Source organism: Lissotriton helveticus, chromosome 9 (genome assembly GCF_964261635.1).
Source record: "Lissotriton helveticus chromosome 9, aLisHel1.1, whole genome shotgun sequence".
Taxonomy (NCBI): Eukaryota; Metazoa; Chordata; class Amphibia; order Caudata; family Salamandridae; genus Lissotriton; species Lissotriton helveticus.
In genome coordinates, this window is record NC_136070.1 from 273998584 (window position 1) to 274020541 (window position 21958).

General features: G+C 45.9%; 1 long non-coding RNA gene across 1 annotated transcript in view; it reads left to right on the forward strand.

Moving 5' to 3' along the window:
• Nucleotides 1-6257: 6257 nt before the first annotated feature.
• LOC144781241 (uncharacterized) overlaps nt 6258-21958 on the forward strand; it is a 697348-nt gene continuing 681647 nt past the window's right edge. Inside the window, exon 1 of the long non-coding RNA XR_013600920.1 lies at nt 6258-6526. This is a non-coding gene — a long non-coding RNA (uncharacterized LOC144781241). The remainder of the gene's footprint in view (nt 6527-21958) is intronic.

Sequence of the window (21958 nt, forward strand, 5' to 3'; positions counted from 1 at the left end):
AGGCCAGGCAGTGATATTAACAAAAGTCTGGTCCCTCTTCATGATGTGTGATGACTAGTGGGGCGCCAAAGTTGCATCAATTAACATAATTGTAGATCTCTTGGTAAGGTAATGTCCATTAACTAGACGAAAAAAGACAACCACAAATCCAAGCGACATGAACAAAAAAATAGAGATGAGCACCAACCAGATGTAAGTCCAAGGGTGGATCAAAAAATTAGTTTAAAACAATCAGCAAAAATAGAAATTTTCGAAGGGGCTCTTGATGTTGTAGAGCTAATGTCAAATGAAAAATGTGACTGGTCAACTGCACTGGTCTGCACACCAGGCAACGACACATCTGTGGGGTAGGTGTTCTCAGTATCTTCATGGAGATCACCAGCTGGTGGATTCAACAATGGATTAGTAACTGAATGCATCACAATGGCAATGTCAGGCCTGTTCGTATTTCAGAGGCCCAAAGAGAATTTCTCAGCATTGTTGGACAAGAGACCGCTGGAGTCATACTTAGAGGAATTGGACACTCGTTGTAGTTTGACATTGTTAATGGAGATGTACATGTTAGCCTTGCGACCAGGAAGTGGAGGTAAAATTACCGTTCTTGTCCCCTGCATGCCAAGCACTAGAACTGGTGCATGATAAGAGGGGCCGAACTCCTTGTTCTTCACCTTCTCACGGACCAGGTCACCGACTCGGGGTAGCCAGCCAACTTCCGGAATCTGTAGAGGAGCTTCAGCTCCAGATGTGGAGGGCAAGTGTTCCTTTGCAAGACTATCTCAAGTCTTTTGTAGGTTCTGTAACACAGCAGAATGATTATCTACGTCAAATGGTATGGCTGTCTGCGCCATATCTAGGTCATCAAGGTCCGGGACAAAATGTTTTATTCCAAAGAGCATTTTGTATGTGGTCCGCCCACCAGAGACCTTCTAGGGAGACTATTAAGTGCACGTTGTATGCTATACAAATGCGTCAACCAGTTCCTGCCAGTACCTAAAACCCTAACTGTCAAGGATTGCTTTAAGTCATGGTTCCTTCGCTCCACAACAGAATTGACCTCAGGCCGGTATGGAGATGAAAATTTTACCCGCATCCCAAAAAAACCCATAGCTTCCTTGTACGCCTTAGAGGCGAACGTTGGACCTTGGTCAGAATGGAATGTGCCACATGCAAAAATTCCCACAAAGACACGCAAATCCCTGATTACAGTTCGAGCATCAGCACTCCTTTGTGGTCAAACCCATAGCAAACATACGCACAAATCCACTGCAACTAAGATGAACTTATACGCAGTATCAGAGGAGAAAGGACCGCAGTGATCTAAATAAATACACCCAAATGGTTTATTAGATATATACAGCTGTGTATGTGGTGAACGCACAGCAGTCGAAGGTTTAATCTGCTGGCAAACGTCACAAGTAAGGACATATCACAAGTCTGTTTGTACAACCTGCGCCACCATTAACATTGCTGTAAGATGGTGACAGTCGCTGAGACGCCTGCATGAGCTGAGGTCATGCCCTTGTGAGTGGCTGTTATCAAGGAAACCCTGCAGTCTGCGTTGGGAATCAACCTGTGACCAAGGTTGTTAATTCTCACATAGGGAACTTTATCAGGACTTAAATGATGAGTATTTAGAAGGGAAACCTCTAGGGTAATCATCTCCCGTCTCTGTCGCCTGTCTCCCGACATGTGTCAATATTAAAGGCACTCGAGTTTCAGACATTGCAGCTGTGTGTGTGTTGTGTCTATAGCGTGGGTCGATCAACCTGAATCAATAGCATACAGAGGGGTCGATTCCGATCCGGTAAAAAAAACGTCCGTACGAATCGTATCCGGAGCCCTCTCCGTACGACTCGTACACACGCCGTACGACCTGACGAGTACGATCCGGACTGGGGCATCAGGACGCGATCCGTACGGTCCACGTCAGGTAAGGGCGATTCGTATGGAGAAGCGCACAATCACATACACACCGTACGGTGCGTACCCCCCATGATCGCAGGGGTACGCCTCGTACACCCAGCGTACATGGGGTACGGTGCGTACCCCACATGATCACAAGGGTACGCCCCGTACCCCCAGCGTACATGGGGTACAGTGCGTACCCCTGCGATCATGGGGTGTACGCACTGTAACCGGGGGGGGGCGTTCCGTACCTGTTTCAGCGCAAACTCTGCTTTTACGGCTGTTTTCAGCTCCCGTAAAAAAAGGGTCATACGAATGGCTATTCGGAGCGGTTTTTCCCGAATCGGAATTGACCCCATTGTTTTTTTGACCTTGAAGACTTCTGCACAGAGTGTACCGACTGAGGTCACGGTGTAAGTCAAGGGATGTGAAAAACAGACCGTTCTCATGTGAAGAAAATCAAGCAATTTAACTTACAACAACAGATACATGTAGTGTTGAGTGCAAAGGCGGCAAAGTGGCAAAATGGTGTTTAACTTCTAATACGCCTACGCTAACATAGCAATGTGTGCAAGCAGAGCCCCGTCTTCACTACAGAACCACACCGATGTTGTGTGCCATGTTGTGTAGTTCCTACAAATCTATATAGGATCAGTGCGATTAGACAACATAAACTAAGGGATTGGTGTCCAGACTGATTCTAACACCCCCAATGCATATGTTAGTCTGTAGACCAGCTAGCTCACAATGCCACTATTAGCCCCTCAACCTTACCAATGAGCGTGTAGTTTCTAGCAACTACCAAACATGACAACCCTGACCCCTCAGGGATCATGGAAACAGTACAGTGCTTTTTTCGCTCAGTCACTCGTGCTCACTCGGTCTCAGAGTGATATACAGAATAAACGGTGGGGACATTCTCAATAAGCATTTATTGAGCCAGCTGCATTCTAGTATAAAATACATGTGCTGCAACAACCATTAGAAAGAAACAGATGTATATGGTTATAAGCACCGACAGAGTAAATAAAAGGTAGCATTCTACCATGGTGCTAAAACAATTATTATATGCAGGCATATGGATACATGACGGTAATCATGAGTACTCCTAAGATGCAAACCCCAACTAGATGTACCTAAGTGTACCTAGCATGTATGTAGGTATATAGCTAAGAATCCCTCTTGGAAAAAGCCAGCCCCCGTCTTGGTGTCGTGTTGGACACACCGTGAGGGATGTCAGACCACTGTGTGCTGGAGTGTCTGTGGGCCGGGACTTCAGCATCTCGTGTCAGCGTGCAGGTGGACAAATGTGGGGTCTTGCGGATGAGCCTCCCTTTTTCATGGTCACAGCCGCGCACAGATTATTAGAAGTAACAGCGCTTAGCAGCAGGCGTAGGGTGGGTCCCGTTTAAGCAGTGGATTGGCAGATCAGAGGAGAGCAGGCTGCTTGAGGGGCAGTAGGGAGGGTCAAAGGCCATCTTGCAGCCTGCCTAATGTGTGCTAATTTGAAAGTGGGGCTGAACTAAAGTAGCTGGGCAGCCCAAGCTGGGTCATCGGCCTGCTGTGGTGCTCTGGAGGGATGGCAGCTGATGGTGGGCACCATGACGAAGCCTTATAAACTTGTATATATCTGTTTGAGGAACTCTGATTCTGAGGAACTTTGACCCTGGACTAGGACCCTCACTCAGTCAGCAAAGGCATTGTCCATTTGTATACAACTGAGTATCTACTCGATACTGATGCATGCATGGCGAATATTCAATGATTGGATATGTTAAGGTGGCAAAGTATTTTAATCACTAATATAGCAATCTAACATTGGCAGATACCCTAGGCATATCTTCCTTGTGCAAAAATGCCAAAGCATACACATATGGTACAATATAACATTACACCAATGAAACTGAAACATATGTATGCACATACAACAGGATTGTGTTGGAGAGGATGTGAACAAGAAGGAGACAATTTGCATGTAGGGTGGTCCGGCCCTTCAGTGAAGATCTTTTGAAGGAGATCCTAAGCCAATGTGAGGGGGTGTTGGAATATTCCATAATACCCGGTCCTGCTATGACTCTACTGAACTTAAGACCTAGGGAACTACAGTACCTAACTAACTCAGATTGGGAAAAGCCACATGTATGATTTTGACATCAAAGCGACTGATTACCCATAAATGTACCATGGAAATTGTTGTCTATCTGATTGACTGCCCTTGAATTGATTGTACGTGGGAATGACTACAAGAAAAAATTAAGAGTAGAATCAGGGAACACCAAGCACTATATGGTGTAAAAAGACATCAATTAGACTGACAGCACAATACTTTAAAAAAAAGAATATAAGGACAGGGAGATACGTTGGACCATAATAGAGAAAGTGACACACAGTAATAACATGACTAGGGGGCAGATGTATCAACATCCTGTTTTGCGAATCTAAAATAGTGATTTTTTAGAAATCGCTATTTGAGATTTGCAAATAGGGATGTATGTAGAAAATCGCATTTTTTTTTGCGATATCCTAAAATTCCTTAATTGAGATTAGCAAATTGCGAATCGCAATTAAGGAATCATTTCCCATTCATTTCTATGGGCCAGGAGGCCCATAGTAATGAATGGGAAGTTATTATCAATTTGCGATTTGCAATTTGAAAATCGCAAATTGAGAATAATTTCAAGGGTGCAAGGGTGTCATAAGGATACCCTGATGCACCCCTGAAATTCACATGTGTGCGCATATGGCGCACATACATGCCCTGAGGCAGAGCTTTTCAAACTATGTGTCGCAACACTGTACTGTGTCGCCTGCCATGTGTTGGTGTGTTGAGCGACAATGAATGCTGCAGGCAGATTAGTGCACTAGTATTCTAATCTGCATGTACGTCGTAAATCATAATTGTGTAATTACATAAAATACAGTATGGCTCTAGTGACGTGTACCAATTACACCCTATTTTCCGTGGTGTGGTTTTATTTGCATCTCGCCCACAGCGTTCAATAAAAGCGCTCGTGAATTAATTTTATTATGCTAAAAAGCAGGACGGTCTGCGCATGTCAGACACAGTAGGCAAAGGCAGGAGAGGAGCGCGTGCGCGAAGCCTGGTTCCCTTTGCCATTCGCATTGAACATTGAATGCTCAGTCAGTCCACGGAGCCGTCTCTGTCATCCCAGGCACTCGGTCCGGCGCACTTTAAATAGAAGAGGCAGCCCGGAGACAAGGAGCCCTGCTGGGAGGTAAAGTCTGTAAAAGATTCCAGTAGAATAAATTATATTAAAATACATTTTAATATGAAGGTCGCAGCACAGCAATACAGACCTCAGACCTCCAGAGCAACAGTGCAACTGAATCCCTGAGAGGTTGCATTCTCAGACAAGGTTCTAATAGAATTAGTATGACATGTAAATACAACCACATGGCAGCAAGGTTTATACTGTGAATGTAACATATCTCCCTTATATAAAGAAAAGCTAACAGTATATAATAATCAGTGAATGCAAACACACTAACTAATATAATCTAGAAATTTTGTAGGAACAGATCTCAAACGTGTAGAGTCCTTGACTCTATTCGCAATAGAATCATAACGTACACCTGTGGTATCCAAATTACTTGTTTGAACATTATGAGAAGTACCCGGCAAGTACCCATCAACCCCAAAGTCATCATAACAAACATTATGTGATGTAAAGCTGGTACTATACTTTTCAGGGCACTTAGAAACTCGTCTGATATTCCACAACTTGCCGTCTTGAATTATAATTGAATTCCTGAAAACTTTGGTGATTTTGATAGGTCTATAAACCCTGCTAAAACATTTACTTTGTATACCTGTTTTTTTTACTCTCACCCATTCCCCAACTTTAAAATCATGTTGTTTAGTGTTCCACTTCTTATCAAACCATTCTTTGTACTTCTTCTGTTTTTCCTTTATTCTTAATGTGGTATAATTTTTATTATAATCAGTCTTAATCAGTCTTAATATTACTGTTACACTTTTCTTTAAGCCACCAAGGACAAATTTTTGAAGCAGGATCCCTACCTTTCAAAAGGCGAAAAGGACTAACCTCTGTGGTTGTGCAGCGTTTCAAGGGATCTGTGCAGCTTAATGAGGGCAGGAGTATATGCGGAGGACACTGGGGGAGTCTGCCAAGTTTGCGGACGGAACAGCCTAAAGGACTTGAAGTCCCAGGAGCCTTTGACCGCCTTTGACCGCCCACACCTGTACCTGAGCTAGAGGAACGCCCATTGCACGCCCGCAGATACAAAACCTCGCCGCACCCGCTTCGCGGGTGCCGCAGCGTTTCCAGGGATTTGTGCAGCTTACTGAGGGCAGGATTATATGCGGAGGACACTGGGGGAGTCTGCCAAGTTTGCGGACGGAACAGCCAAAGGACTCGAAGTCCCAGGAGCCTTTGACCGCCTTTGACCGCCCACACCTGTACCTGAGCTAGAGGAACGCCCATTGCACTACCACTACTTAAACAACTTCCTCTTCTGCTGTGCAGGAGCGTCCCGGGAGAAGCCCAGGACAAGGGCGGGACCGTTTGAGGCCGTTCAAGGCCGTACAAGGATGGGACGGGGCCTCCCTCTTTCGCCTTCACTCTACAGCTCCATTAAGGTCAGTGAAAAATATTCTTAAGCTCACATTTCATTGGTTTTTCTGGAGAATAAGTGTACCAACTACTGCACCGTCTAACCAATGGCAACAGTACATGTAGGAAAGGGGAGAAAGTCAATCCCTGGTGGCTCATTTATAGGGACTCTGGACCAATTTTTGATCAGGGCCTCATCAATGCTGACCCACCAAATTGATATTGTGGAGAAAAGGCTATCACTTGACCCTAATTGGGACAAAAGGTCTTCCTTGGGCCACTTGGCGCAGGCACCATCCCCTAACCACTCAGTTTTGATTAGATCACCAGCAGGGGGGGCTAACAGCGAGGGACTTCACCAGATGCAAGTGGAATTTAGACCCACCAATACCATAGTAGGGCCGGTCGTCGTACAATCTCCAGCCCCACTGGATTCCTTGCTAGCTACACCTGATCTGGGGTTGGCAGATAGGGTTGGCTCTCCTGACCCTCCTGGATCTCCGGTGGGCAAATTAAAAACGCAATCTGCTACCAGCTCCATGAGGGATCTAAAGCCACCGGTGGCAGTGGCTAAAAGAAAATGAGGGGACGTTCCGCCAAATAAGAGGAAAGCCAAAATTCAGAAATGTAACACCACTGTTGAGGGACAAGCGTCTACTACCATAGAGGGCTCAGTTATCGATAGAGACACCAACCATCGCTTGGGACTAATACCTATGACATCGCCAACCACAAATCCAACTTCAACAAACGAGTATGGAGAGGAACTCTGGGTAAAAATGGAAACCATCTTCGTAGAGACTTGTCGCCCCCTATATGAAAGACTCAATGATATTGAGAACAGGTTGTCATGTCTAGAATGTACCCAACCAGTAACCGGAGGGGGGCGTGGGGCAGGCTCAAGTTTGGATGTTATTGTTCATACTGTACAGATGGACACTGGTGGTGTAAGTAGTGCTAATGCCAATGCCACCTGTAACCCCCCTGTTCTAGTGCCAAACAATTTAGATGTTCAGAGCACAGAAGGTACTGTTGCATCGGTACAGCTGATGCAGCAGAGGGAGAACAGCGGGAATGATGTGAGGGGGGTACAACTTCTATGTGCAGGAGGGGTGGAGGGGCTGCTAATCGACAAGTCCCAAACATGGGAGGTGAAGGCCCTGTCCATTCTAGCACCACACTGAAATGTTTGGATCTCCACCCTGAGTCTGCCCCGTATGTCATTGTTCTGACAGGAGTTCCAGTGTTGGATCGGGGGAAAAGGGAGGAGTATAGGGACCTTAAAAATAAATGCACGCATTGGCTTAACCATAATAGGCCATTACCTCCCCATGTATCAAGTGAAATTCTCTTTGCCCGTCGTGTTGAATAGGTGGGGCCAAGGGTGAAAAATATCAGGGGTGATTGTGTTGTGGTCAATTTTAGAGATAGGAAGGTGGTGGACTATATTTCTAATTGGGGTCCTAGTGACCTGGGAACGCAAATTCAATCATTACCCCTGACCTATTTCTATCCAACTCCCACTGGGGAAAGAGGGCAGCAACAATGGGAGGACTATGTCACCTTTGGATCTAGAACCCAGGGTGGTTAGGCCCCCTCGCTGGGTAATAACAACAATACTCCCAGCTGGGATATGCTGGCACTGAGCAACAGATTCAGTGTCCTAGACCAGATAGATTGACGGCGTATTCCACCCCAGTGCCCTAGGGGGAACAAGGATGCCCTGTGTATGGACTACGGGCTACAGCCGCCTTGACTTTTCAGGGTGCCCTAGTGAAGCATCTAGTCCAGATGAGGGTGGACTTGTGGGGAGGGACCCAGAGTGTGCTGCTAAGGGAACTATGAACTGTAATGAGGGGGCTTGTGTAGAGATTAGCATTTCCGGTATGGGGAGCCAAGTGGGCCCTAGAGGCACAGTGCCACAGGTGGTAGTGGAAAGGGCAGCTGTGTCGGAGGGTGGTGGGACCAGCCTAAACTGCATAGCAAACAGTATGGATGCCACGCTTATCTCAGGATTAGATCCAGAGCCACTGACAACAGAATCCAGGGAGGGCGAGCTAAAAGAAACAGTGAAAATGTTGTCATGGAATGTGGCGGGAATTAAAAATAAATTGCTATGCCCACAGTGGGGAGATTTTGTGGAAGGTAGCGATATTTGCCTCTTCCAGGAAACCTGGGCATTGGGTGAGACATTAAGGCGGGGGTATTCCACCTTTAGCATACCAGCAACTAAGAAGGGAATGGGGAGACCCTCGGGGGGGGCATAGCATTTGGTTGTGCACTCACTTAGGGGCACAGGCTATTGACATCCCCACAGGGTCTCTAGATGTCCAGTGTGTTTTGCTTACCTTTCCAGAAAACAGACAAATCGCCTTGATAAATGTATATTCCCGTCCAACCGTGAGTGGGAAGGAGTCTGCCAATATAGATCAGATCCAGCAGTTTTCTTCAACTCTAGACTCGGCTATCATCCAAATTGTGGGTGGTGACTTTAATTGTCAGTTTGAGCCCCTCACAAGTCAAGTTGATATAGAGGATGAAGACCGAATCTGTCATATACCGGCACCACAGATTCAGGTATTTAGAGCTTGGTCCCCTCTAGTATTGCAAATCAACTCATTTACACTTTTGGCTTCTCTTAGGGCTTGTAATGGGAGGACGAAATCCGATAGACCAGGGCATATGACATTCAATTGAGAAGGTCGTAATTCTATTTTGAACTACATACTAGTCGAACACAGAATATGGGGTATGGTCCTGGACTTTAAGATAGATGAAAGAAAAGACAGTGACCATAACCCTCTGGTTATGACGTTAAAATCAGAAAGTATGGGTACTCCAAAACCAGCCCCTTCTTAGAATCCTGTTGGTCCCCCGCTTCTTTTAGCGAATAATAGGCGAAGAGTTAAGTGGCCAAAGATAATAGATTCCCCAGGCAAACTTGCAGAGGTCTATTGAATGAATTTACCTAGTCTAAGTGATATGGGTGAGGTCCCAGACAGCGATAACAGCCCAGGGAGGGGGAATGAGGCTCGGATAATCCATCAAGGCCTCACCAAGATCCTCTCTGATGTCTTCAGTACGGCGGGTAAACCGAGGACCAACTTAGACTTACCGAATCCCTGGTATAATGCATATTGCAGGGAAGCCAAGAAAGACTTGCTCCTTGCGGTCAAGTCTAAGGATAAATCTAGGATAAAGCTCTGTCGGAGCACCTACAAGCAGGCTATTCAGAGGGCGAGAAAAGATTGGGAGGCAGAAAACTGGGAAGATCTTAGAACTGCACTCAATTCCAAAGATTTTAAAACCTTCTGGGCAATTGTCAGCTGTGGAAGCAGGGACAGTGCTGTGGCCAATGAACCAAATATAGCTGCCTCAGCCTGGGAAGCATACTTTGGGGCTTTGTACTCCTCTCAGACCGGAGTCTGCCCAGAGATTTCTCCCCCAAGCCTCCCCCACGAGTATCGAGTGGAGGGGGCCTGGGAGATCACATCCAAGGAGGTAGAGCAAGCGATTTTGAAACGTGCCCCTAATAAGGCCCCTGGTTTAGATAAGATACCGGGAGATCTATATTGTTCAGAGCCGAAAGTATGGGTTCCGTACTTAGGTGTTCTTTTTAATAGCGTACTTGAAGGTATGGACCCTCCGGATACTTGGCGGGGTGCTGAAATAGTTCCCATTCTTAAGAAAGGTTGCCCCCTCAAGCCGTCAAACTATAGGCCAATAAGCCTTATAGACGTGACGCAGAAACTGATGGGTCGAATAATTCTAGGAAGAATACAGACCTGGATGGAAGAAAACGAGATCCTGTCCCCCTTCCAAGCGGGTTTTAGGCAGGGCACATCAACGGTGGATCAGTTGTTTAGACTGCAGGTCATTTATTGGAAAACTGTGACTGTAGATGGTGGCAGCCTCTACATGATCTTTGTTGACCTGCGGTCGGCATTTGACCTAGTACCTAGAAGTAAACTGTGGAATGTACTACAGGATCTGGGCCTACCCCAGTACTTACTCGATGTCTTGATGAGACTGCACTCGGACAATTATGCCCGGGTAAGATGTGGGAAACAGGGGGACTTGTCAGGCCGCTTCCCGGTGAGCCAAGGGGTGCACCAGGGTTGTGTTCTGGCTCCTACCCTTTTTTGCCTGTACATTAATGGTCTTGTTGATAAAGCACGCCCCGGTCTCCCACCCTCGCCATAATATCAAGCTTTGCATTGCCACGACAGATGCTTCACTTCCTGATCTTTGAAAAACCAAAACAGAGAGCCAATACCGAGTCCTACTATAACAAAGACCTATTGCAAAAGACTAAAAACCAATGAATTTTTAGTCAAAAATTGGATTTAATCCATCAAGATTTATTTATTTTCAAACTGTCAGAGAACACAAAATACAAATTGTTTCAATAAATATGTGTGACACCTAAAATCCTTAGAAAGACAGACGTACACAAAAGTTGCCATGAAATACACAAAATTCAAAATTCAAACAACCTCTTTCATACTCGACATCTGAGACGTAACCTGACTCAGCTCACACTCACATTGACATTCACGCCTTCAAACTCCCGAAGAACCAAACATGAAACAAAAAACAATTGGAACCTATGTCAAAGGATTGGGATAGTTTCAATTATGAGTAACAGAAATTGTGCAGGAGTGAATCTGATTTACAATGTTATCCCGCATTCCCAATGCTAAAGGTACACTTTTGTTCAAACCATTAGTAATACATGTTAATTTTGACATAGGATACCACAACAAAAAGGTTGACGCGTTTCTAACCGGACCATTTGTCCGATTCTCATCAGGACCACAAAGGAAATCTGAAAGAGGAAACAAAACATTCCCCTACAATCAAAAACGTATTCAGTTTTTCAATGGTAACATTGAAACACACCCATCACGAGCGCTATGAGCCCCCTACCTTAGTTTTCAAGAACGCGCTTCAATCAGATAAATGGAAGCGTCTGGGTCTGTGGAACAGAAACATCATACTATCAGTGACAGATTAGTTTGTGCTTGTTAGTACCTGCTGTCAGGCTTGTCATTGTCACGGAAGTTGGTTTTACCTGCAGAGCAGTGGGTCGTAGCTGACGAAAAAACACTTTAATGATCGTAGCACTAGGCTGTGAGATGAAGGGCGGGTCACAACGTCGGGTGTATAAACTTTGTAGTTTTTTATGCAGCTGCAGGACACAGTAATGCAGAATGCTAGGTTCAGCGTACAGGCGTCTCAGCTTGTATGAATACACAATTTTAGCGTGGGGGTGCCATAAAGTTACCTTAAATGACGGCCGCTGAGCTGAGATTTTGTTTACGCATCAAGAGGAAAGGCGCTGGTGGCGTCTCATTTCCAACAAGGACGGTATAGCAATAAATGTTTTTAGCTGTCCTGGAAGAGACAGGTGAAGAACAATGAATACGTATTCCTGGTTATTTAAGCAGGAATGTTGATGCAAGAAGATCGATATATTTGCGGAGCAGCAACATACCTGAAAACAGAGATTCGATCTCATGTGGCTCGTACCGCGGCAAAGTCTAGCGGTGCGGAACGCATCACCCAGAAGTGCTCGTGTGCCTGCTCCTAGCGTGGAAGTTGAAATTGAGCAAAACAGGTCGATGGGTCACATGGCCGCGAAGGATACCTGGAAGTTGTAGTTCAGAATTGTATTGGAAAATATTGATAGTGTCGTGTTCCTAGACCCTTTATGTTGACCATCTGGGCCAGAAGGCGGGGGTCTACTTGTGTTCCTTCAATCGGAGGTGCAGCCAATTTGTTGAAAATCACAATGCTGTGCTCAGACGTGAGTCCCTTGCTCACTTTGCCACTGGATTCAAGCAAGCCGGGCTGAAGACGGCTGGAATGCCAGAAACCGGTCCTCGGAAGCTTGTTTCCGGTCCAGGGAAGACATGGCTTGGCAGTTCGGGCTGGACTGTTCCCATGAGGCACAGGGTCAGACTGATTTGCATATAGCCATGTCTGAACTGGGGTGGCAGAGTGGGCTAAAGAACGGTGATGGATTAAACCCAGATCTTTTGACTGGGTGTGAGTGTTTGATTGATTCAGATGCTCTGTCCATCACCACCCCCTTTTGTACCGCTTTTGGCCGCCATAAGTGTGGCAGGGTATGCTCAGACGTGAGTCCCTTGCTCACTTTGCCACTGGATTCAAGCAAGCCGGGCTGACGACGGCTGGAATGCCAGAAACCGGTCCTCGGAAGCTTGTTTCCGGTCCAGGGAAGACATGGCTTGGCAGTTTGGGCTGGACTGTTCCCATGAGGCACAGGGTCAGACTGATTTGCATATAGCTATGTCTGAACTGGGGTGGCAGAGTGGGCTAAAGAACGGTGATGGATTAAACCCAGATCTTTTGACTGGGTGTGAGTGTTTGATTGATTTAGATGCTCCGTCCATCACCACCCCCTTTTGTACCGCTTTTGGCCGACATAAGTGTGGCAGGGTATGCTCAGGCGTGAGTCCCTTGCTCACTTTGCCACTGGATTCAAGCAAGCCGGGCTGAAGACGGCTGGAATGCCAGAAACCGGTCCTCGGAAGCTTGTTTCCGGTCCAGGGAAGACATGGCTTGGCAGTTCGGGCTGGACTGTTCCCATGAGGCACAGGGTCAGACTGATTTGCATATAGCCATGTCTGAACTGGGGTGGCAGAGTGGGCTAAAGAACGGTGATGGATTAAACCCAGATCTTTTGACTGGGTGTGAGTGTTTGATTGATTTAGATGCTCCGTCCATCACCACCCCCTTTTGTACCGCTTTTGGCCGACATAAGTGTGGCAGGGTATGCTCAGGCATGAGTCCCTTGCTCACTTTGCCACTGGATTCAAGCAAGCTGGGCTGAAGACGGCTGGAATGCCAGAAACCGGTCCTCGGAAGCTTGTTTCCGGTCCAGGGAAGACATGGCTTGGCAGTTCGGGCTGGACTGTTCCCATGAGGCACAGGGTCAGACTGATTTGCATATAGCCGTGTCTGAACTGGGGTGGCAGAGTGGGCTAAAGAACGGTGATGGATTAAACCCAGATCTTTTGACTGGGTGTGAGTGTTTGATTGATTCAGATGCTCCGTCCATCACCACCCCCTTTTGTACCGCTTTTGGCCGCCATAAGTGTGGCAGGGTATGCTCAGACATGAGTCCCTTGCTCACTTTGCCACTGGATTCAAGCAAGCCGGGCTGAAGACGGCTGGAATGCCAGAAACCGGTCCTCGGAAGCTTGTTTCCGGTCCAGGGAAGACATGGCTTGGCAGTTCGGGCTGGACTGTTCCCATGAGGCACAGGGTCAGACTGATTTGCATATAGTCATGTCTGAACTGGGGTGGCAGAGTGGGCTAAAGAACGGTAATGGATTAAACCCAGATCTTTTGACTGGGTGTGAGTGTTTGATTGATTCAGATGCTCCGTCCATCACCACCCCCTTTTGTACCGAAAATCACAAGAGGCACGGCTGAACAACCTAAAATACCCGCGGGATCTCAGAGAATTCATTAAGCCCGTTTGTGACCGTGTTAAATCTCATAATGAGTTGCACTTCACGTTGGCTTAGTCTGGCTTCCATGTCGCCACCTCTGATGTCACTTTCCAATTTGGAGAGGACAGTCCATCTTATGTCATTCTCTGTCTGTCCTTCAGACTGCCAATGGCTGACCAATGGTGCATTGGCCACTAGACTCCGAACTCTAGATTTATGTTGAGTAATCCGCTGTCGGATTTCCTGTGAAGTTTTGCCTACGTATAGTTTGGGGCAGGGACATAGAATACCGTAAATGACATTCTTCGTTTTACAATTTGAAAAAGCTTAGTGCTTCCAAAAGATGCCATTATATGAAAAGACGTCTCCTTCCATTGTTTTGTCACAGCACGCACAAGTGCCGCATTTATGGTGACCCTGGATGGGCTGTAAACACAGCATACTCCGTAGTGTGGATGTTTCTTTTTTGGGTAATGCTGCCCGCACCACAAAATTGGCAATGCTTTTTTCTTTTTTAAAAGCGAAGAGGGGTGGTTGTTGTAGACTGACATCAAGATTCTTGACCAAATGCCAATTTTGGTTAATGATTTTTTTGAGTTGATTGGCATTAGGGCCAAAAGTCGTTACGCAAACAATTCTCTGTAACGGTGGATTACATCTCCTTTCCAGAAGGGCTTCTCGAGGTGTCCACCAGGCTCGACGTAATGCATGCTTCAGCAATTTCCTTGGATACCCTCGGTCCTTCAGGCGTTCAAATAGATTTTGTGCATGTTCAAAGTATTCATCTTTAAATGTACAATTTCGCCTAATCCTTAAGAATTGACCAAAAGGTAGGTTTTGACGGAGGTTTCGAGGGTGATTGCTTGTATAGTGCAATGCTTTATTGCGGTCCGTGTCTTTTCTGAAGAGTGTGGTTGCCAGTGACCCTTCTGATGCATAAACTTTGACGTCCAAGAGATTAATTTGATGTGTTGCAAAATTTATTGTAAATTGGATGTCTTTTGTCCGTCTATTAAGCCAGTTCAAAAAGTCCTTTAGTTGTTCCTCGGAACTGCTCCAGATAAAAAATGCGTCATCAATGTACCGCATATAGTGTGTGATACATTCCATAAATGGGTTATTATTGAGGATAAATGTGTCCTCAAATAGTCCCATGAACAGGACGGCTAGTTCTGGTGCGAAGGGGCAGCCTATGGCTACCCCTTTGATTTGATAGAAGAAATCAGTCCCGAACAAGAAATAGTTTTTTTGTAGCGCAAGTTTGGCAAGAGCAATGATGAAATCCATTGGTACCCTGACCGGTTATTCTCTGGTATCTAGAAAATAGGGTAGAGTCTCAAGGGCTTCTTCCTGTGGGATCTGGGTATACAGGGCAACCACGTCCATTGTAACCAGTAGTTGCCTCGATGGATCATACTCTATGTGTGCCAATCTGTTAATAAAGGCAGTCGTGTCCTGCAAATGTGCTGGAATTAATTAAATGAGTGGCTTTAAGAAAAAGTCAATATATTTTGACACTGGTTCCAGCAAGGAATCACACCCCGAGATGATGGGTCTCCCGGGGGGGGGGGTTTGTTTCACTTTTGTGGACTTTGGGGAGAACGTAGAATAATGGAATTCGAGGTTTCTTATTTTGAAGAAATAATGACTCTTTGGGTCCCAAGAAGCCTTCCTCAAGCCCCCTTTGTATCAAGTTGGACAGTTGTCCTTGGAGTTCCACTGTAGGGTCCTTTATGATCTTTCTATAACAGTCCGTGTCTCCTAATTGTCTCATAACTTCAGTTTGGTACTTGTCTGTCTGCCAAAGTACTACTGCACCTCCCTTATCCGCCTGTTTGATTACTATAGATGCGTCGTTTTTTAGGGAGAAAATGGCATCTTTTTGATCCTTAGGCAAGTTAAACTTGATGTATTGTTTTTTCGATTCCATCTGGGCAATTGCTGATAACAGCATTTTTTCAAAAGTTATAACTTCTTTGGGAATTTTGTTCCCCGGGAGGCAAAAGTTAGATGTTTTCCTTAGGCCTGTTACTTCTCCATTCATTTCCATTTCCTGATCTTTAAAAAAAGTTTTAAGCCTAATTTTGCGACAGAATTCCAGGACTTCCAGTTTCATTTTAACAAAATCCGTCTTCCTTGATGGAACAAAGGAAAGTCCCTTTTCTAGCACCAGTTTCTCTGTGTCTGTCAGAACTCGCTCCGATAGGTTGAACAATGAGGATATTTTTAGTTCTTGTAAAATTGGCGCCTCGTTGTCATTTCCCATGGTTGGGAGTTGTATCGGGGTCTGCCTCTGGCTCTCCGTTGGCCTCTGCCTAAAAAAGGCTGCGGATTGTTCCTTTGTGGTTGTTGATTAAATTGGCCACCTCTTCTGTTAGCGCCACTAGTGTCTAGCTCATTTGTTCCCGTTTTCGAACCTGATGAAGATGAGGTATCTGAAAACGTCAGAAATTTGTTTCTTGATCTCCCCTGAGAGTTCTGCAGATATCTCCTAGAGTCTGTCCGGGTATAAAAATCTTTATGGAGATAAGGGTAGGTGTTTTCTAGAGAGAAATTATTTTTATCCGTTTCAAATTTATTTGTTTTTTGTGCTACTGTGTAGTCCTTAAAGTCAACGATTTCTTTATCAACCTTTTTTAGCAATGTTTTGGCATCAGTGATCAACTGATTATTTTTTATTTCTGGCTCCAAAGTTTCTATTTCATCTAATTGTTTCTTAGATAGACGTAGAGCTGTCTCCACGGTTAGCACCATGAGATCACAACTGCATTTAGTTTCAATGCAGCTGAAACCTTTTTCATACTCCGGGTCCTCGATAAATACCATAGGGATGTTCCGGATCTGGAGTCCCCCAGGGATTGTTCCTGCCCTCAGATGTTGGATCAAAAAATGCCCGTGTAAATCGGTCCTAATCTGTTTTTTCTTTAGTCTTATCAGTTTATCAGACTCATTTTGAGTCTTCGCTGAAACACTCAAGATAGCTGAAGCAAACGCGGTTGGGGCGTTGATAAGTCTTTGGATATGGTCTTCGCTGTAAGCGAACGTGTCACTTTCAGTCATAGTCCTACTGTTGTTACACAAAACGTCGTGTTAGTGATTGAAACACAAAACGAATAACACACATACATGAAGTGAAAAAACAATTATTTTTTAGGCAAACCACCTGTCCACCACAAAGTCAAACAAAACACTATTGTTTTCAATAGTGAAGCCTCGCGAATATAGTATCCGCTTCAATGCTCGAAAAACAAACAAGGGCCTTGACTCACCTCTGTAAGGCAGAGTCTATATACTTGAAAAACCAAAACAGAGAGCCAATACTGAGTCCTACTATAACAAAGACCTATTGCAAAAGACTAAAAACCAATGAATTCTTAGTCAAAAATTGGATTTAATCCATCAAGATTTATTTATTTTCAAACTGTCAGAGAACACAAAATACAAATTGTTTCAATAAATATGTGTGACTCCTAAAATCCTTAGAAAGACAGACGTACACAAAAGTTGCCATGAAATACACAAAATTCAAAATTCAAACAACCTCTTTTATACTCGACATCTGAGACGTAACCTGACTCAGCTCACACTCACATTGACATTCACGCCTTCAAACTCCCGAAGAACTAAACATGAAACAAAAAACAATTGGAACCTAAGTCAAAGGATTGGGATAGTTTCAATTATGAGTAACAGAAATTGTGCAGGAGTGAATCTGATTTACAATGTTATCCCGCATTCCCAATGCTAAAGGTACACTTTTGTTCAAACCATTAGTAATACATGTTCATTTTGACATAGGATACCACAACAAAAAGGTCGACGCTTTTCAAACCGGACCATTTGTCCGATTCTCATCAGGACCACAAAGGAAATCTGAAAGAGGAAACAAAACATTCCCTTACAATCAAAAACGTATTCAGTTTTTCAATGGTAACATTGAAACACACCCATCACGAGTGCTATGAGCCCCCTACCTTAGTTTTCAAGAACGCGCTTCAATCAGATAAATTGAAGCGTCTGATCTGCCAGCTCATTGTACTCAGTCACCTGCGAGCGTATAGCAGCCAAGGTCGCATTGTCGGGCCGCCTCCTCATACTGCCGCTCCAGTCTCACCAGGTCTTGCTCTATCTTTTTCATGGATTCACTCAGAGATTTGAGCACACCTGCCTGCAGGCCTATACAAGCCCCCCGGATAGTCACTTTAAATGCTTCCCATGTAGTGCCCATACTTTGCATCGACCCAAGATTGTCATTTAAATAATTTTCGATAGCTACCCGTAAGCCTTCCTTAAAAACTGGATCTAGTAGAGCCGAGGGCTGTAGATTCCATTGGAATGGGGCCGGAGCGTAAGTGGGTATTTGCATGACAAGCAGTACAGGGTCTGACAATGTTCTTGGTAAATGCGACACCCGGGACTCCCAAGCATTGACATTGTGCGTCGCGAGCCAATAATCTAAACGGGACCATGTGTTATGTGTATTTGAGTAGCATGTTCCCTCCCGTAACCCAGGATGTCCCAGCCTCCAACCATCGGTAAGGCCCAAGTCACACATACCATCATGAACAGCCTGCGCAGCCTTTTTAACAGTAGCGTTTATTCTCGAATGGCGATCCATCTCTTGATTCAGCACCACATTAAAATCCTCCCCACAAATGATGGCAGATGACGGCAGCTTATAAACTTTGTTCCACAGCATTTTAAAAAATTCAGAGTCATCAATTTTTGGGGCCATAGACATTCACCATCGTAATCAAAGTACCACATAACCTCCTCTGCACTATGATGTATCGGCCATTATCGTCAATCTCTTCATAACTACTTACAAAGGGAATACTTTTTTTAACTAACACCATCACCCCCACGCATACGATGAGTATGAAGAGGTGAAACATGCACCAGCCCACTTTTTTGCCACAGCTGAGGTAGTATGCTTACTAAGATGAGTTCCAGTAGGAGCGCGACTTGAACATTATGACGGTCCAAATACATCAGTACTTGGCTAGTTTTTTTCTGATTAATTAACCCCCTGATATTCCAAGTAATCCAAGTGAGTTTCCCTGTCCCCTCCATTATCCGCATTGCTGAGACAACACCCAGTACAAAGGATCAAATTTTGCATTACCAGAGTATGATACAGTAGATTGGCAACACAATTTGCACAGCTGCACACATTAACACCCCTACAACAATCACTCCCCACCCACCCCAGCACCTCAACCATGCCAAGGACATCGCCGCATCCCCATATCCCCCCACCCCCCACCCTCCCAATCACTCTAAGGCAACCCAAAATAGGCTTCAAGGAACCAGTAACCCAAAACAATCCAACCCACTGTGAGTCGCCTGTGCACTCACCGAACCCTCCCCAACACAGAACATCTTGGGGTGCACCCTCATGAGGGACACCAGCAGCCTATTGATCACCTCATAAAAAAGAGGGGAGCTCGGGCTGCTCTTCAGTGGCATGCCCACGCCCATCCAATATCCTAGTTATACATGTGCCCAGTACGAACAATTATGAAAAGGCCACCCACCCAGAACATGTTTGGTACAACATGCAACAACCAGGGCAGCGCCACCCCTCTAAAGACTTGTCTAGTCGTACCCATCACATACTACACATGACCACTCAAGCAGACCAACACCACCACCCCAATATTTCTAACAATCAAAGTCTTCTAGGTAACAGTCAATAACTGAGGCAGTAACATAGCCCGCAGTGCTTCCTGAGAAGTGTCCAACTTACTCTGTTGTACTAAGCATGCAAACCTATTATGCATAGCGCAAGTGCCTTACTAGAGGGAAAGAAAAATGTTAACACACATGTTATACCAGTCTCAGAATGAAAATATATCAAAACCACAGGTATGTATCAGTTCATCCTGCAAGCACTTCAGTCTTCATCATCCCCTTCGTCCCCCGCATCTTTAGACTTCTCCTTTCATTCCAGCTGCTTGACAAACTGTAAAGAATCCTTGGGCATGTTGAAGATCTTTGGCTTGCTACCATGATGGATCCGTAGTTTCGCCAGATAAAGCATTGCATATTGAATTTGTAGTGCTTGCAATCTCTTTTTAACCGGTTGAAATTCCCTCCTGGCCTGCTGGTAAAATCCGGATATAGAGCAATCTCCATCCCTCAATATGTAGTTGTGCCCATTTCCCGTGCAAACCGAAGAGCTGTGTCCCTGTCACGATAATTAAGGAGTCAGGCGATGGTTGGCCAGGGAGAGGCTCCTGGGACAGGACGCGGCGCCAGAGATTGATGCGCCCTCTCTACCACCATTAGCGAGGAAAAATGCTCTACTCCAAGCATTGACTTGAGCATTTCCTCCACATACAGCTCCATTTTCCCCACATTGGTTGACTCTGCCACACCGTGATGCGCAACTTATTCCGGCACGATCTGGCCTCCAAATCTTTGTTCTTTGACTGTATTATCTCCAGCAACTTGTCCATTTGTGCGCATGAAGTAATGACCGCCTCTGCCCTATCCTCCACAGTGGATATATGTTGTTTTGCTTCTGTTAAGCGAGCACCATGCTTATCCAATTTTGAGGCCATAGCGTCCATGCGTAGATTCAGATTGTCTATTTTGCCATCTTTGGTATGCATACTCTGCTGCATTGCCAACATCATGCTCTCCAGTTTGCGACAGCTGCCCGCCTCCATTTCCTGCTCGGTATCAGACACCGCAGGGGTGGTGGACTTTTTCTGTCGCTTGGATTCAAAGAACAACTTGGATTGCAGTGGCCGGTCCGGCTTACCCATTGCAGCTGTTCACCAATACCACTTGCCTGCCCCAAAGCACACAAACACAACGCTCTGGACCAAATTGCGCAACTGCCTAGCGTCCACTTACTATAGGCCGGAGCAAACCGCCTTCACAGTCCAAACAAAGCCTTCAGTGTAGGCCTCAGCAAAATTACCCTAACAGGGTACCAGGTGCTTCAGAAGCCCCTTCACCACCACATGGCTCGTCGCAAACTCGGCTCTAAAGGCGCAAATATCTGGCCTTACTCATTCTCAGCAGTCCTCAGGGAGCAGCCCTGCAGTGTCATTTATGAGCAAGCCCGAGGCGGCAGCAGTTTCACAGGGTCTCGTCAGTCTGCCCGCATCAAGGGGATCGCGGCAGATAGGCCCCAGCAGTTGCAACTACAAAATGGCGGCGGATCAAGTTGCAGGGGACCGGCAGAGAGGGTCCCCGCGCCACACAGCACACAGAATCTGGCCCCAGGCGGGTCGCCTCAAAGACTCACGGTATACACTTTCAACCGCTGCTACCTCATTACCCGCCGCATTGCACACACTTAGTCGCTCAAAGATGCAACGACTGCCGCAGCCGCTCCACTGTACGCTCCGCGGCCTACCTCCACACCGGTGCTCGAGTGATCAGTGTCAGCGCTGCACCGTCCCCTCCTCTGCAACAGCCGCCGACCACCGCAGCTGCTACGTTCACCGCCAGCCGCTACCTCTTTAAGCCGCCCCTCAGCCTCGGCTCTCCACCGGCAACAGCGCCGCACACAGCAGCAGCGAGTCCCAGCCCAGGCTCCAACCGCGCACCTCTCACAGCCCGCTGGTCTCCGACATTGGCATGCACAGGCCTCAGCCGCCCAAGAGCCATTTCACGCCCAGACAGTCTCTTCAGGAGGTAGCTGGGTTGTGCCAGTGCATGAAGATAAATAAATGTTGCTTCTTTGGAGAAAAGTCCAATAATCCTCGCGATCGAGGACCTGATAGATACAGACCAGGCATTACGCTGCGATTCAAAGATCGAATTCGAAATTCACAGGACGCTGACAGCCGCAACTATTTTACAACATATTACTGCCCTGAAGAAGCCCCAATCCAGATGGCCATGTAGGGGTGAAACAAGTGTTGGCTGTTCACTTGTTGCACCATCCATGATTTCCAGAAGTGCAAATAAATACTTCTAACATAACCGATGTGAATTATAGGACTTTTCTCCAAA